The sequence below is a fragment of the Pleurodeles waltl genome, chromosome 8, assembly GCF_031143425.1.
Source record: "Pleurodeles waltl isolate 20211129_DDA chromosome 8, aPleWal1.hap1.20221129, whole genome shotgun sequence".
NCBI classification, from domain to species: domain Eukaryota; kingdom Metazoa; phylum Chordata; class Amphibia; order Caudata; family Salamandridae; genus Pleurodeles; species Pleurodeles waltl.
The window spans coordinates 1035993736-1036011578 of record NC_090447.1 but is presented as its reverse complement, the minus strand read 5'-3'; the positions used below and the strand labels follow the sequence as shown (position 1 = coordinate 1036011578).

The window sequence follows — 17843 nt, the reverse complement described above, 5'->3', positions numbered from 1 at the left end:
GTCTCAGGAATATCAAAGGCTTCACCTGCCAGGCCCTGGGTTCTCTTGCTGAGGACCCTGACTTGCCAAGAGGTGTGCACTCCAGTTCCTGGGCCCTTGGGAGTGAATTCTGGCATAAAACAAGAAGTACCAGGCACAACAACTTTGGACGACTCCGCATATCTGCCTGCACTCAAAGCCGTGGTCCCTGCTGAAGTGCGATGACTGCGACTCCTGCAACCACGTGAGTCCTGAGTGCCATGTCATCGACTTCCGTGACACCCAATTCTGCTGTGGCGCCTGTGGCCCTATGGTGTGACCGTCACACTGTAAGTTTAGCCCATCGCATCTTGACCCACTAGACTGATTGACCCCACGGATCATAAGGAACTGATGCTTTGCTGCCTCACCTCCACTGCTTCCATAAGGAACTGACACATCCCCTGTGTAGCAGTAAGGAACCGACCCCTCACCTCCTGCATAGCAGTACAGAACCAACACCGCACCAGGTCCAGCAATGCCTCACCTCCCTGACTAAGTGCCACGTCTTTGACTCTGCTTCATTTCTAAGGTACTGTACCTGGGGTCTGTGCAACTCCATGTCTAGTGCCGCACTCCCTCGCGAGTGGCATTGGACTGCTGGGAATGACTCTGGCATGATGTTGTGATAGCACCAGTTGGAGCTATTGTGTTTCTAAGCAATTTATTGGGATTTAATATTTAAAAATCCATTTCTTTGCTTGTGTATGTTGGATATTTTTTGTTTTGGTCTTGTTTTACTTACATAAATATTGGCTATTTTTCTAAACTGGTGTGGTGTTAATTGTTTGTGTTTTCACTTTGTTACTGTGTGAGGGTACCAATACTTAACACATTGCCTCTGAGATAATCCTGGTTGCTCGTGCCAAGCTACCAAGGTGGTAAGCAGGGGTTATCATAAGAGTATAGCTCCTTTTACTTGACTAGGGTGAGGGTCCTACTCGGACAGGGGGTAAACTAACTGCCAACTAGAGAGCCCATTTCTAACAAGCCCCTAAAAGACTTGTGTAGACTGATGACCATAAATGTTGTTTTGGAGTGGTTGATAACCAACTCTAACTCAGTACAAAAGGCCACAAACTTGTCTACTAGGTGCTCCAGACTACCCAAGGTCCTAGAAATCAGAAGTGTGTCATCAGCAAATAATAAAAGAGGAATCTTGCAACCAGCTGTGCTGGGGCTTCTTTTTGAGCATCCTCCAAAAAATGTGCCACATCATTTAAATATAAGAAAAATAGGGTTGGGGCAAGGACACATCCCTTGTGCCTTAATTTTGAAAAGGTAAACATTTGGTGAAGTCCCCACCCCTTCCCCACCTAACTTGGGCATATCTGTTATCATGTAGATACATCAGCACATCCAAGAGGTCGCGTAAGACCCCTGTATCTTTGAGGACCTCTCACAACTTTCCTTGTGGAACAAGGTCAAACGCTGACTTTAAGTTCATGAAGACCAGGCCAAGTGCTCTTTTTGGAGCTGAACTATCTTCCAGTATATCAGTAGAAACCTAATCCCTGGTCTATTGTGCTAGCCCCTTTTCAGAAACCTGCCTGGTGGTCCTCAATCCAACCTTCCAAATTCCCAAGAATCTGCCTTGTGAACACTTCCTTGGTGACATGGATCAAACTGGTCAGCCGGTAGCTTAAGGGGGAGTCCTTCAATCACTTCTATTGAGTGGGACATTTCAGCTGCCTTCCAGCGATAAAGGATGCAGGCCAGTGGGTGGATATAATTGAATAACATGTTAAAATAAGTTGCCCAACAGTCAATGTCTGCTAGAAAGAGGTCACTGTGGATGCCATCAGGCCCAGGCGCCTTACTCCTTGCTAAGGCTTCTATTGCTGTGAAGATCTCAGGAAGACCCAGCTTAAGGAGCTCAGAGAGACGTAATCTAAGGCACCTAATGCTAATTTTCTATCACCCTCAGAGCCCTGTTTGGGAAGGTTTGAAAATGGGTGTGCTTATCTCTGGAGCGATATATTAAAAAAAAAACGTGGCTTGTCGTTGGTCACTATAAGCTATCAACTTCCAGAATTTCCTACTATCATTAGAGGCAGCAGCTTCATATAAGTTCTTCCAGTCCTTACATGCTCTTGCTTTGGCCAATTTATGTTCTTTCCTTATTACTCGTATTATTTTGGGGTTCCCATAGGCAAGGGTTAGGCATAGCTCATCATTCTTATCATTACAAGCTTAATAATACCAAGTATGCCCAGACTTTAATAAAGGCCAGGAAGAGCCCTTACGGCACACAAAATGTAAAAAGGTCTGCATTAATATTTACAACATTAGACCTCCATGGAGCCTTATTATTAATTAATCATTAGAGAGGACCAACTTTGAACTTAGTGAGACCAAAATGTTCACCATAATATCAAACAGATTTTTTAAAGAGCAGTGTCTGGCATTGTGATCACTATCTTCCCTGCTCAATACCTAAATTGCCCCACAGGTGCACAGATATTAAGCAATAATTGATTCTACTTGTGTGACCTAGTCCATTGAAGATAGGGAAGCAGGAGGATCCGAGAGTGTACAGCAATTGTATGCTCTCACACTATGGGCTAGAGTAAATAACATAAGCTGACAAGCAGTGCATGACCAGCACTTAACTGGTTTGGTGTTGAGTGTAGGAATTACCCACACTTCATCTTCCTTGCTAACAGACAAAACACAGTCAAAATTAATTGGTTCAAATGTCACTTTGAAATCACTCCATATGATGTAAGGATAAATTTTGTAGTGCCTTTGTCTCTCCCCTGCCTCCTGTCACCTGATTGTAAACATTATGGGCCTCATTATGAATTTGGCGGGAGGTGGTGTAAACCGCCATGGACAGGCTGGCGGATGGGGACTTGTAATCCCCAGGGCTGCTTGCAGCACTGCCCTGACAAATTACAACCGCCGGGACCGCCAGGCTGCAGCCGGACGGTGTCGAAGGTTGGACTGTGGCGGATCCACCTTTATCATAATGTCGAGGTCGTACTGCCACTTTGGCAGTGTTCCGACCGCAACCGTGACCCTGGCAGTCAGGTGACCGCCAGGGTCATAATGAGGCCCTATATATGTAAAATGTGCGAGCATCAGCCCTGGTAATAGATAAGCCCAAATTGTCATGTGAGATATACAGCAATACATGTATTTTGACATCAAGGGCTCATTTGACCAGGATCAGTGGCCCCTCCATGCTGGAGTTGCAGGTATATGATATGTTATGCAGCCAGAGCTAAGCAGTGATTTGCACGACCAGGTCTCCTGAAGAAAAAGATCAAACTCAACAAAGAAATTCCCCTAGGTAGGATCCTCCAGCTTGGATTTAACACACGGTATGTTTCAAGACAAAATATTCGTAAGAGGGTGGGTATTAGTAGGGGTACACTCTCAATGGGCAATCATGTGAGAGGTCTGGTATTAATAGGGGGTACACCCTCTGTGGACAATGATGTAATGCCACAAATATGGGAGGCAGAGTCACTGTTGTAAGCCAACATTACCACCTCCAGTGAGGAGTCCCTAAGACTATTTGTAGAGATCTGGGACAGAATGTCTAGTCAGTCGATCATGAGAAGTCCCCAGATCCTCACAGAATGAATCTTTCTATCAGTTAATAATTTTCAAGGGGACGGGGGTTCAGTTTAAGGTTTGATATAGAGCTAGAAGATAAGCCCCAGTGCAGGCATATATTAATTAAACCATCCACCAAAGCTTTTGCCCTCAACTCTAACCTGACGTAATCAAAGCACCCAATGTGTTCAGAGGGATCAGAGAGACACCTTACATGCAACAGGTCAGGGCGGACAATAGAGCAACATTCAGAGGATGACATATGTGATAAACTCATTTATTTATTAGTTTCTGGATGGATCCTGGACCTATTGCCAACCCCCCCCCGGACCAAGGTCACTGAGTGAGTTTCTGTCAACTATGTATGCGCTGGAACTATCATATGGAGGGGATTGCTAGATGGCAGACACCCATGCCCAGTCAATGATGGGGCTTTGGAGAGAGTTTGGTAGGGTCAAAACTGTTTCTCATTTTTTATTTTTCTCACTGTTTTTCTTTTATTCATTAAAGGAGTATAGGTAGGGAACAGCGCTCTATGATCAGAGTCAAGAGCGCCAGGTGGACTAGCAGAAGATCTAAGCTCCCCAATTTCTATCAGTAATGAGGCCACTTTGGACCTCAATTCAACCACCACTACCTGGAGATTTTGCATCAAAAGTGCCAAATCAGCCAAGCCCAATTCCCCACATGTCCCTTTTAAGCTACATCTATGTTTGTGGGATGCAATGATAGTGAAGAGGAAGAGGAAACCACAGGTGCTTCTGCACAGCCTTCTGATGGACTTAAATCTCGGGTAAGGCTTGCAATGGGTGAAAATCTACTAACACAAGTTAGCAGTGGGTGAGTGGTATTGGAACATGATTAATAGATACAGGTTCAGGCATAGTGATAACACACTCAGGTGGTCATTTCGACTTCGGTAGTCTTTAGGTAAGACAGCTGAAGCTGCGGGTGCCAAAAGACTGCTAGTGCTGGTGGTCTGAAGACTACCATATTAAGGCATTGTGCAGATTTCCACCCCATTTCGGGTGGAAAACCAACACCGTCGGCCTGCCAACCCTGTATTAGAGGCGGTTTCCACTGCTGGCACTGCAATGCCAACGGGACTCCGCCTGCTGTATTATGACCCATAATACGGTGTAATGGTTTCCTGCATGGTAGTGCGGTGCTGGCGGTGGAAAGCGTAGGGACCCATCCCCTCCCAGACAACCACCTTGCCGAAGTAGGTAAGTTGAACATCCGAATTGGGGGGTGGTGGGAGGGTGGAGGTGTTGTGTGAATATGAGTGGTGTCTGCGTATGTGTATGAATGCACAGGGGGGAGAGGGTGTCTGTGTGTGTGTATAAGTGCGTGTATGACGAGGGGGGATGGGGTGTTTTGTGTCTGTGTGTGAGTGCATGTATGTTTGTGTGAATGCGGGGGGAAGGGAGTGAATTTCTGAGTGAGTGCATGCGAGTGAATGCGTATGTCTGAGTGGGTGCATGCAAGTGGATCTGTATGGTAGGGTGAGTGAGTGAATGGGTGTATGTGAGTGAGTGTTTGGGTGCAAGGGTGTGTTTGTAAGTGAAAGTGTGGGTCAGTGGGGGTGCATGAATGTAGGTGTGTGGTCATGTGGGGAGGTGTCTGCCAGCGACAGGAATGGAGATTTCTGTCGCCGAGTGCATGACCGTCAGCATTTTCATGGCGGTGCAACTGCCACAAAAATGCTGGCAGTCTGCTCGGTTATAATGCCAATGGTGGTATTGCTGCTACTGCCGGAGGTTCACACCTCCGGACCAGTAGTCCTACCGCCCTGGCTGTATGGATGGCATTTCAGCAGTTTGGCTTTCGCCAAAACGCTGAAGTCGTAATATGGCGGTCTTTACAACCGGCATAGCGTACCTCCAGACTCGAAATGAGGGCCTCAGTCTTGGGTATAACCTCCTCGGATGTAGGTGCATGGGAGACAAGGTTTGCTTGAATTATCGGGATCCGAATAGCATTACCTTTTTTTAATTCATGAAGATAGACGGAACCCTCTTCTAAGCCAAAGATCCCAGACAAAGAAAATCCCAAGCTACCGCTGCCAGCTCCAATTTAATTCCATAACAATGCCTTTGCTGTAATGGAGTACAGACATAAGTTTAAGCCATTGTCAATAATACACTATGGAGGCCGATGCTCTTACTCTGACATAAACCAGAAAACCAGAGTAAAAAACCAAAGGGGTGTGGCCCTACCTTGGCTCCTCCGGGCACAGACAGATGCAGGATGGGCTCGTCATTTGTCCGGGTGGGGCCCGGTGCAGCCAACATTCATCCAGCACAGCAGGGCTGTGGAGCCCCTAAATAGGGTTTATTTTGGGTTGCAGGTTGTGCAGCAGGTTATTCTGGGATTTGAAGTCCCCAGCAGCTCTGCCTGTAGCACCCAACGTGATCCTGTGTGATGAAAGAGGTTATTTCCTCAGCAATGCCAGATGCAGCATGATGTCAAATGCTCCCCAGCAAGCTAAAAACACAGTCAGGTCACAACACTTTTCCCATGCAGCGGGACTGTGGAGACCTTATAAAGGCATAATTGCTGGCAACTGATGGTGCAAAAGGAGATTCTGGGAGTTGAAGTCCCCAGTGTCTGCACAATGCAGCGGCACACCACCTGTAAGTCTGACTTCATCTTGGGTGTTGGTGATCAGTTCCCCAGCAGTGGCATAGGCACAGTGATGTCAAATGCTTCTCAGCAAGCTAAAAACACTGTTAGGTCACAACACTTCATACTCAGTTATTACTGCGCCCCCATGGAATGTGTCTCTTTTTTCCCAACTCAACAATATTAATTAGAAACTATAATTCCGAGGAGAGTTACCAAATGGTGTAAATCACAACCTTACATGATAGAACCCCCTAACTGATACAAAAGCCACCGATGGATAATAGTATTATGCCCTTCGTATTGAAACCTCTCTAGTGGAATATTTGTGCTTCGTGTGCGTTTGGGCAACTATTCACGTAGGTACTTTGGAGTATGTGAAGTAGTACTCCTGTGGTACTTCTTTATGTATTATTACATGACCGTGAATTGGCCCTACAACATCTAGGATATGATTCACAAAAGCATTTATAAGTACAGTACAGCAGGAATACTCTTCTTTGCACTCTTGTATACCTTTGTGAATCAGCCTTGAAATGTCCAACTCCCTATCATTATAGGTGAACTGAGAGTGCAGTGCTTTCAATTTGTACTAATTGCATGTGAATATTCCCATTTTATTCCCATTTTTAGACATTATGGCACCAAACCACAAAGGCATTTAAAGTAGGTAAGTGCGGTCCACGGTAGTACTACTTAACTTACTTCTAAATGCATTTGTGAAACGGCCCATTAGATGAGGATAACAGGGAAAGTCGTAGAAAATTCATATACAGTAAGTGGAAATTCTGGGAATTCGACGTTTGAGAGTGATCTGCAAAGGCATGTAAGAGTCTGTAAAATAATTCTCATTTAACGTTACTTCCTGTGCTCATGCCACTTTCGTGAAGTGGCCTCCGCATTTGCATACACCATTAAATTGTTTCAGTTAATGTACTGTAGTTTCTTCCCTTATTACTCCTTAGAAAAGCGAAAGAAAGCAACAGCGTGAGAAAGAAAGATAAAGCAAGAGAGAAGAAGAGTGAAAAAGGTGGAAAGGGGAACAGAAGAAAAAGAGGATGAAAAGGAAGGCACAAAATGCAAAGGAGGAAGCAAGAAGGAAGGCTAGAAGAAAGGAAAGGATGAAAGAAAAGTGATAGAGGATAAGAAAGGAAATATAGAAGTAAGTAAACAAGCAAAAAGCGAAGTCAGAAAGGAAGTAGGAATGAGAAAAATCAGAAAGAAGGAAAGAAACAAAGGGCAGAAGATAGGAACAAAGGAACGAATAAACGAAGTGCTGAGCGGGAGAAACCTTAGATGCAAAGACAGAAGGAAGAAATTAGTGGATAAAAAAGACATACATAGTAGTGAATTGAAAAGAAAAGCGGGAACAAATATTAGTACAGCAAATTAAATTCTTAAGTATTGACAAAGCTGGAAGCAGTGCTTTTATTTTCAACTTCAGAAGATGCAGTATAACTCCTCATTGCTTTTGATTTTGTTCAAGTGTTACTGTAAGGAAGAACATTATTACACCCATGAATCTTAGGTGACATTTTGTCCTGTCTCATCCATCACTGCTGGCGATTAACACCCAAATAATCTTGTACAATTAGCTTTACATGTCCCCTCGAGAACGATCTAAGGTGAAGTATCCTTCTCTATGCATCTTTCATGGCGGAGGTGCAAATTAGCCATTAGCAAACTCAAAACCGCAGTTTAGAATTCATTTTCATATGTTATCATCAGCTGTTTAATTATTTTAAATATTCAAAGGGCTTTTCCCCTTGGGAATATGTGGTGGGAGGACAGTGTATGACATTGGTTAAAAATATCATTGCTTCAGGCATTTATCTTTTCGTATTGCCATCTTTGGAACTTTTAGGAAAGACGTATTGCTACAGCAAGACATGAAATAGATTTTTTTAATGCTTTCATACCAATATCTGAAAATTCTCAAAATTAAACCACCCCAGAGGAAAACAAAAAAAAGAGGAACTAGAAGTATATCGTTAGAAAAGATATTACTTGGTAGAGTTTCAACTTATACAGTAATAAAGTAGCAGTTAGAGAACAACAGAGACAGCGATCCCCCTCTAGGGGCCTATGAAAAAGCCTCAAGCCAAGAAGTTTAGTAGAAGGTGAAGATGTCAAAACAAGAGAGAAGAAATGCATGTGGCGAGCAAAGAAATATTCGTCAAGGTAATAATCATTCTCCAACGGTAGATAGACTACTCTAACTGGGTTTCAGTATACTTCAAAATTTAAATAAATTGCGTCATTAAAGTTTTTGATATATTTTTGTACTAATGTAAGGAGACACGTTGCTGAATATTGATTGACATTTGCATGTTAGGCCCAACATGAAGCTAATCTATTTTTACATGTTTCCATTATGTTGAATGAGAAAATGAGATAAACATCAAATCAGGTTATGCCAAAGAAAACGTTTTGCCTATTCAAAAACCAGGATTAGAACTTGTTTCTCCAGCCCAAAATGGATACACAAAGATTTGGCTAAGAGTGTAGTTTTATATAGAAATTGAACATGTTTTCCTAATTTTAGCCTTGAAAGCAGGCCTTTTTCTAGCAATGCCCACAACTTTGCAAATGTGAGTTAATTATAAGGTTCATTTTCATTAAAAATGCTACTTTCTGAACTCCATGGTTGTGTAATGTGGGTCCTGCTAAATAACTATGCTAGGTTTGCAAATCGTACAGTCCCTAACATATAAAGTTTAAAAACAGTCGCTGCAACACACGACAATTAGTGAAGTCACTGCGTATTCTTTTTCGTCATAGTCATAGTTTTTGTTGAACCATCTTTGTGTCTTTTATTCTAGAACTTTCTGGTACTACTGCCTTGTTTGTCACTCTTAATTGTATAATATGGTTTAAAGAGTTCACTTTAACACTTTAACAGATATTATACTGTATACGTTGCAGTTCGCACAGCATTCCAAAAATCATATATGCAAGAAGATACATTATAATGTTCAGTAGTTTTGGTCTATATCCTAAAATTTGCTAAACAAACCGACTAAATGACAGCAGAATTAGAGTATTCTTCTATGACATTTGTCTTAGGCATAAGGAGTGAACAGTAAGTGTCACAAAAATATTATTAGGAACGATCCTTACAATAACTGCTTCAGCTTCTAATTACTTACTTTTGGCCACATTAACGAATCGGTTACTGACCTTATAGATTGAGGCTTGAGATATATTTGCTGTATTTTACTTTAATCTACTTCAAGACAGCACATTGAAAATAGACGTTTTATAGATAACGTTCAACTATTTTAATGTCCTGGTGACTTGCTTATTAAAATGCCTCATTCTGAGCTAATTAGCACAATACATGCAATACAAGTGTGTTTTATTTTTTTTCGTTACTGACCGAAGTGGTGTTAATTATTTTCTCTTTTCAGAATATGTGTTTTCTGGGGAACCTGTAGTATTGCTTTTTACCATGCGAGAAGAATCTAAACTAATCTCAAAGTATTCAAAATAGTCTTTGGAAAGGACTATGGTCCTCATTTCGAGTCTGGTGGTTTGACCTCTACATTACCAACATGGCGGAGCAGCCACGGTCAGACCGCCGACACCCCCAGGCTGCCCTGGGGATTACGAGTCCCCTTTCTGGCAGCCTTTGCATGGCAGTAACCCTGTCATGCAAAGGCTGGCGGAAACTGCACTGCCCATGACTTGGCATGGACAGTGCAGGTGGCCCCTGAACCGCCCTGTTGCGCTTTCCACTGCCTGCATTACAGGCAGTGGACAGCGGGACGGGTGCAGCTGCACCGCCGCCTCAAATTCAATGTAAAGGCCAAGTTCACTGCACATTGTTTCCTCCATGCGATCCAGCAGTGAACTCCTAATAGGGCCAGCGGTGTTCTGGCCGCACTGGTGGCTGGATGGCAGTACAAGTTTGTTGGGCGGCCCGGCCCCCGCCAAACTCAGAATGAGGGCCTGTATCTCTTGTTCATGGTGCTCCTAGGCCAATAGACTTCTCACACAGATGCAAATACCTGTTTGGACCTGTCCAGACCACAAATGATAATCAAAAATGGTGTTTTGGCTATTACAAAAGTGCTCTTCTACTCTTTTTATTTTTTAATTAGGGTGTTACATTAATCCGCCTAAATGTAGGACCATTTAATGTCTGTGAGTCAATTTCCATTCATAAGCTTTATTCAGTTTAAAAATTAACCACAAAAGCAGATATAAATGTAAATAATCTATGAAACATTAAAATGAAGCAAGATAAAAAAAACTACTTTTAAAACACTGAAAACAGCACACCAATACAGGACATCGCCCTCCACCTATTCTGAATCAAATTCACACCCCATGCTATTTCTTAATCATGTTGCCCCTTTAAGTAATTGAGAACATACAAGCCTACGTCCCCCTTCAACATCTGCAAAAACATGAGAGCTGATCCAACTTGTGCAAAGTTGGCCTTTTTCAAATTAGGCAAAAGGTAAACCTTAGAGGGTAGCTTATAAAACAGACAAAGCATAACAAAGTGGAGAGTGTCCTGTGGGGAAATATAATCATATCCACAGGTTGATAGATTCTGCCCTCTATTAGAACCCTTAGGAAATGCCAACAAAAGATGGAATAAATCCAGCCTAAATCTAGAAAGAAGGAAACAGTCCTGTCTGCTCTTTGCCCACTGCAAGTAAGGTTCTATAGTGAGGGTAATCTTTAATAGGATATGTTGCTGTACAAACGGTTTGGTAAGTGCCTGATCCTCTCTTGCCAAATACCTACTCCTAAAAAACAGTCCTTGGCCCATATAAAATCAGCTTTACTAATTCTCTCCAGGTAGCTAAAAAGATCACTTCTCCCCATGTGATGTAAAACATCTTTCATATATTTAAAACAGGGGATACGAAGGACATACTCCAAGGAAAAACAGTCCATGAGAATCGCCTTCATTAATTTTAGGTCCTGCCTGAGCCAAACTTTCAACCAGAAAGCAAGGGGTGGAAAGCAACCAGATCTGACAAAAAGCCCACTCCTAATTCCTCATGGATTGACATAGCTGGGATACATTCAGGAAGCCAGAGGAGCCTACGTGGGTACCTGTTTTCCCCTACTTGTAGTCTAAAAGAGTTAGTGTATTTGTGGCCTGTGATACACATTTAGCCCTGTAGATATGCAACATAGCTCACACTGGCCTACTGCCCAGCCTTGTAGCAAAGATAAAGCTAGCTACATTGGCTCACCCAAGGTCCTCACACTTCTTATACAGAAGGGGGTACCAACTCAATGATGAATCGAAAAGATGGCCCAGATAATAAAATTCCCTAGTCTTGGGTAGAGTGCATGTCCCTAACGTAAATCACGCCATTTTAGTGGTGCAGGGGCCAACTACCATCACAAATGATTTTTTTATCATATATAAAGCAATCCAACCTCTCTATAAAAGAAGAACAAGAGTTCAACAGGGACTGCAAACCTCTGGCGGTCTTGGCCAAGAGAACTATGTCATCCATGTACAATAACAACAGTAACTTATGCACACCCACACATGGGCAGTCTGCCTCCACCTCCCTGAAGTGATGTTCTAACTGTTTGATATACAAATTGAACAAAAAAGATGCCAAAATTCCACCCTGTTGCACCCCTCTCTTAACACAAAAAGAACTACTACATTACTGATCGTTGGTGTAACATCATGCAGGCCTTGTATCCTTATGGAGACCGCTTAAAAATAAAACAATATTTTTTTCCACCCCTAGCAATGACATAATCTGATGATGGAATATTCCAAATAAAGTTAGGAGAAATAGAAAAAGATGTGCCTTCTGTATCCACTACTACGGACTTAGGTAAGTCACAAAGTCATGTAAGAGTACATAAAACAGTGCTATTTCTGTTATCTAAATGCCTTTTTAAATGAGTTCAAATAATTATTAGTTGTGGAATACAGTTTAATATGTTAACAAGATGTTATGAATTCTACATCAGAGCCTTTCACAAATATGTCCATAATTAGATCAGAATTGTGTACAGAGTACTGATGCACGTATATAGATTCCTCTACCAGAATTTTGCAATGCATAGTTAAAAGCAAATACATTTCCATTTACATAATAGAACTCTACATTTCATCCTGATGTAAGTATTACACACTCCCTATGTAAGAGCGCACTGAAATGGAAAAATCTCAATTGAAGTTTGCCCAATTAAGAAATAGTCATTTAAATGGAATGCCTTGAACAACATTGATTGGATTGGATTGGGTTGGGTTGGATTGGATTTAATTGGACTGAATTGTACCAGACTGGACTTGACTGGATTTGATTGGATTGGTGTACACTGGGATAGATTGGATTTGATTGGACTGAGCAGGATTGGATTATATTGAATTGGATTAGATGTGCTTGTTTTGTGATTTAGGAGGTGCACTACTTATACCAAGGGGTATGTATGCTTCCTCCCTGCAGAAATCAGAATTGTAAGTGGCTTAAACAGCAGTTTTACACTTGGAGTTGGAGAGAACAAAGATGATGTCCCTATCCTGGCATGCAAGAAAATCTCATTCATTGACAGTGAATAACATTTAGAATGGTCCCTGATGAGTGTGTGCAGTTTCATTTAAAAAAAAAAAAAAAAAGTTTTATATTTTCATTCTGTTCCATTTAGGATCGATATCTGTGTGCAATAAATATCACAGAAATTAGTTAATACTGTCACAGAATTGGCCACATGATTCAATGTCCCTTCAGAAAATTGTTATAAGAACACATTCGCCCCTTCTTGAATCAATAAATGATGTTGCTAGTGTATGTTACTTTAGATTCACATATTCGTAAGACCGTTTTCGTAAATGCAGGTAGGTGTGTACAAACAACACAAAATGAGTCAAAGTGATGATATGCTGCGATAAATTATTTCAACTTTGCCTATTTTCGTGAGCTTTTAGGATACTGTTTTTAGAACTGCAGCGCTGTGTTGGTGTTATTAACACACACTATCGCAAATTATAACGAAAATAGCCCACAGGTTTTGAAACGCTTTGGATATTTCTGGTACAGAACAACATTGTGTCATTCAGGAAATAACACTGTCTGGATATTTTCTCATAAAGTTAAATTTTACTGAAACCATAATGTGAACATAGAATAACATATAAACATGAGTTTTACTGGGTTAGGAGAAATTCGTCCTTGAGAAGCCTAAACACTGCATACTTTGCACATTTCTAACACCAAACAAATGTAAGGGAGATGTTCAAATGTTTTTTTAGAAAGGGTGAGATTATTAACGCACCAAGAGCCTCATTTACAAGGCCATAGCAGCACAATGCGCAACTGGAGCATCTTTTTTTTTACCCTCACAGTGTGCTGGCCCATATTTACAAGACCATGCAAAGCCACCTTGTGTGGGTTTTCATGGCCTTGAAAATATGGACCCCTTCCATGCATAACACTGCATGAAAGGGGCGTTCCATCTGTGTTGCTGGGGGTGTTTCCACGCAACACACATGGAACAGTGAGGAATCTGATGCATTCCCAGATTTACAAGTCTGGGATTGTATCAGATTGCTACGCCACCACGGGGGTGGTGTAAGAACAACGCAACAGGGAGAAAGATCTTTATTGCTCCCTGTGTTTTCCTCTTTCAATCAATCAATCAATCGGGGTTCTTGTAGAGTGTGGCTAACCACTCTGCAGCATACATAGAAATAGGAAATCACCTCTTGTGATTGTTTTGTGCAGGAAGGTGTGCCTTCCTGCTGAAAAACAATCATCCCCGCAATACCGGCATCCTTGCACCATGGTGAAAGGGTGCCTGGGTTGGTGAAAGTAATCAATTTGTGCGCCACTGCAGAGGAAGAGACAAAAATGTACCCTATCTTGTAGATACTGTGCGTTTCTACCCTTTCCTTTTCCCAGTGGTGGAGGATGTGATAAGGCACTTGGTGCACCACCCTGTGCCACTGGCCTCGTAAATGAGGCCCTAGATATATGATTTAATAAGCCACCACGCAAAATCCGTGCCAAACCCATGCTACTATTGTGTAATGATAAAAACATTAAAAACACCATACTACTACTTTAATATTCCTCCAAAATCCTTCCGAATTAATTCACTAGGGCCCAGATTTATTATGAGTTTGTGCCTTGAAACAGCCAGGATGCAAAAATATTTTGGCATTTACTAAGTCACGCAAAGCAATTTTGTGTGGTTTAGTAAATACAACGCAATGCAGCACATAGCACTGCCTTGCGTTATTTTGCACCAGGTTGGCTTTACATGGGTGGGGCATAGTCTTATCCAAGCATCTACCCATGTATTTTGATCCAAATCCAGATTTACAAACACTTTTATACCTGTGTTTGCACCAAAAGAATGTACCTTCTTGACAGAGGCATAATGGAGAGAAATATCTTTATTTCTTCTTGTCACTTCCTCTTTGCATGTGTGCTGAAGAATGCAAAACACTGAAAGAAGAATATGCCTCTAAGGATTGTTTTTGTGCCGGAAGGTGTCCCCTCCTGCACAAAAACAATCCTCCCCATTATGCAGACAACCTTTCAGCAAGGGTTGCCTGCTGTAGCGGTAGACAGTGCCAAGTGTGCCAGTGCACGGGGAGAGCAAAAATGTTCCATGTCTCGGAAAATATGTAGCAGTTCAGCCGTCTTCCTTCCACGCAACGCAGCGCACCAAGTTCCCTTGCTGTTCTGTGTTGTGTGAAACATTAGTAAATATGCCCCTAAGGGTTTATGCTAGGAGACAGGTGACATATAATAATGCATGTCAATAAAAGTAGGAAGGGCAAAAAGGATAATTTGCATCAAATCCGGTAAAGCATAGTGTAGACATTTGAGGGAGCATCTTAACAGTGGCCCTGCTCCGGGCTGTAGTTTCTTGATTTTTGAATCTCCAGGCCATGACTTTCAATCTCCTTTAAGTATCCTGGAACAGTAGACCACAGAGCGACTTAGCTCCTGTTGCTTGCGTCTTCGTATTTGAATATTATCAATTGCATGTACCATACTGCAGTGTAGAAGAAGAGATGTTCATTGTATGCCTGTTCAGGGGGCGCCGTCGTTCTGTACCATTCACTGTGGGAAAGAGGGAACATAACGTCTTGCGAAGCCCTTCCCTTTAGAAATAGAAACGCTATGGGAAAGTGACAGCAATCAAAGCATTATGCGTATACCATGCCACTAAGGCCCCTTAAATATGGACTGCAGCATTTGCTGCTTGACTAAGAAAACGGTTTTGAATCTGCTTTCACTGTGTGTTCAAAAAGGAGTGACAGAGATGGGCAGGCAAGTATTTTCTCTATGATTAGCCTTCCTCCTCTGTCTGCTGATTTTCCTGAACCATTAAAAAAGCCCACATCCCTTTTCTTACTTCCTTGTCTGGTCTTGGCAAGGCAAGCACAGAAGAGGAATACAATGTCTGTGGTAACGAGTTGTACGGTTTGGGCGGTGTTCTAAAACTCTAAGGCTAGACGAAAATGAATGAAGTACACTATTTCACGTTATGCAGAGAAAGAACAAAGTAAGAGCTGTTTGCACTTTGCATGCCTGATTGCTCAGAGGATATCTGATTGTATGCTTTGCAGCATCAGGCAGTGAAAATGGAACAGGCTACAATACTTCTCCGAACTCTCAACTGAGAACCAGTGATTTCGTGTTACCCAGAAAAGACAACAAAACAGTAATTATCTTTGTGTGATGGCTTATGCATTGTCTTGCGGGACAGAGTGGAAATCAGGGACACTAGAACAGTAATTAGTTTATCAGTAATGTTAGCTTTCTTTAGCAGATGGTTCACATGTGTTTCAGCACTCTATTCACTTTGTCATCATAGAGTGAGAAATGGGTTTAGTCTATTTTGTCTATTTCTGAAACAGAGCTACAGTTTGCGTTCGTGCCCCTGTGTGCGTCAATAAAGATGTTTTCTCAAGTAATTCTCTAAAAGGGATGACTCTTTCACCCGTGCTGTAAATTTCAACGGGTTCAGAATCGAATATTTTTAATAAAACATTAACTATCAATTGGATGCCAGATTTTCTGATATGGTAACAAATCCATTCTGATGTGTAGATAACTGCAACAATGTGCAAATGACACATTGCCTACCCTACAACAATGTCTGAACTGATTCCACTCACCAGTGATTCAGTGCTTAATTTGTAAATAAAAACGTGCTGTGCTCAAAGCCCTCCTCTTAAACACAGGGCTGCTGCAATTAAATGTGGGAACACGGAATACTGGGGAGGTGTAATCCTGAAGCCACATCGGGCCTCTTCAATCCATTAAAGCCTCTCCCTGTCCCTTCAGCTCACTCTTTCAGCTTTCTACTTTCTCCCTTTGTGACGCTTTTTCGTTTCTCCCTTCCTTCGTCTTTCCCATATGTGTTTTTTGCTCGCAGCAAATGCTTAAGACAGAAGAATAAGCCCCGGCCCTCAAATATAAGTGCTGGTGCTCAGCGCCGGAAACAACAAGCACAAATTAAGCACTGCAGTGGTTCTCCCTTGGAAATAGAATCAGGTGGCATTACGAAGGATGCGGGAAAAAATCTAAACAAGAACACACTTTTATTCATCTTTCTCTAATAAACGTTCTTATTTCTCCATTTAATTTATATTGCTTTATTCATCTGTGTAAAGTTTTCTCCTCGTTTTTTTCCTTCTATTTTCTCTCCTCCACGTTATTTCCTAGCACTTCCCACAAGTAGTTTCTTCCTTACAGACATTTGTGACATTGTCTAGTCTGTCTATTTTTCTGCATGCTAATCAGGTTCTTTTTCTGCCTTTGTTTCCTAATTACAATGATAATAAAAATAGTATGTAAAAGACTATTTATCCCTTAAGAAAAACAATCGTGACAAATCAACACGGTTTAGGAAAGCTTTTTAGAACAGTTCACCCAAGTTAAATGTAGTTATTTAATTTTCACCTACCTCTGCATCGACCAAGGTTTTTCTTTGAAACGTGAAGAGACAGCAGGTATAGTGGTTGGAGGCCAGAGACCACCACTCGTGACTTGAAGCCTCCATTTCGTCGTTGATTAAGTGCTGGCTATCCGTGACCTTCAAATTGGCGCTGTTTAACTCAGTGTCTTCTACTTTGCTAGGAACATCTGTTTAGATCCACAAACGTTAGTCTCCCTGTTTCCCAGGCTCTGGTTCAGATCTTAACAGCCATCACTTACCCCAGAGTACTGGAGCTTCTGTACAGCCAAGCGTAGTTTCCTTGCTGTGTATAGAATGCATCTTGCAGCGTCTTTCTTCCTCTCCTTTCTGCAGAGCAGCCATTATTCTGGCTTCCCTCTTTGGTCTTTTTTCTATTTTCCATTTATATTTCCATGCTCTCTCTCCTCTTTCTGTTCTTTCTTCCCTCTCTTCACTTTCTTCCGTTTCCCCTCTTGGTTTCCACAGAGATCCCAATGCAACTACTCTGTGCATGGGAATCACATAAGTAGCAGCTAGGTAAGTATTCCATTTCACTATCAAAAACAGGTTTTGTGAATAAATGAAACATGAGTTTCTGGGTGAGGGTCTACACGAATGAAAGGCTGAGGGGGTGCTGTACCCTGCACCACTTACACTTTAAAGGGCTTTGCCTCCATCAAACACAAAGGAACCTGACACCCGGCTTGTCCTGCCTTTTTCCACCCTTG

The 17843-nt window shown here is 42.0% G+C and overlaps 1 protein-coding gene across 1 annotated transcript in view; it reads right to left on the bottom strand.

Moving 5' to 3' along the window:
* Positions 1-17843, bottom strand: part of LOC138249575 (protocadherin-9-like) — a 1035193-nt gene that overhangs the window by 776920 nt on the left and 240430 nt on the right. The window lies entirely within an intron of this gene.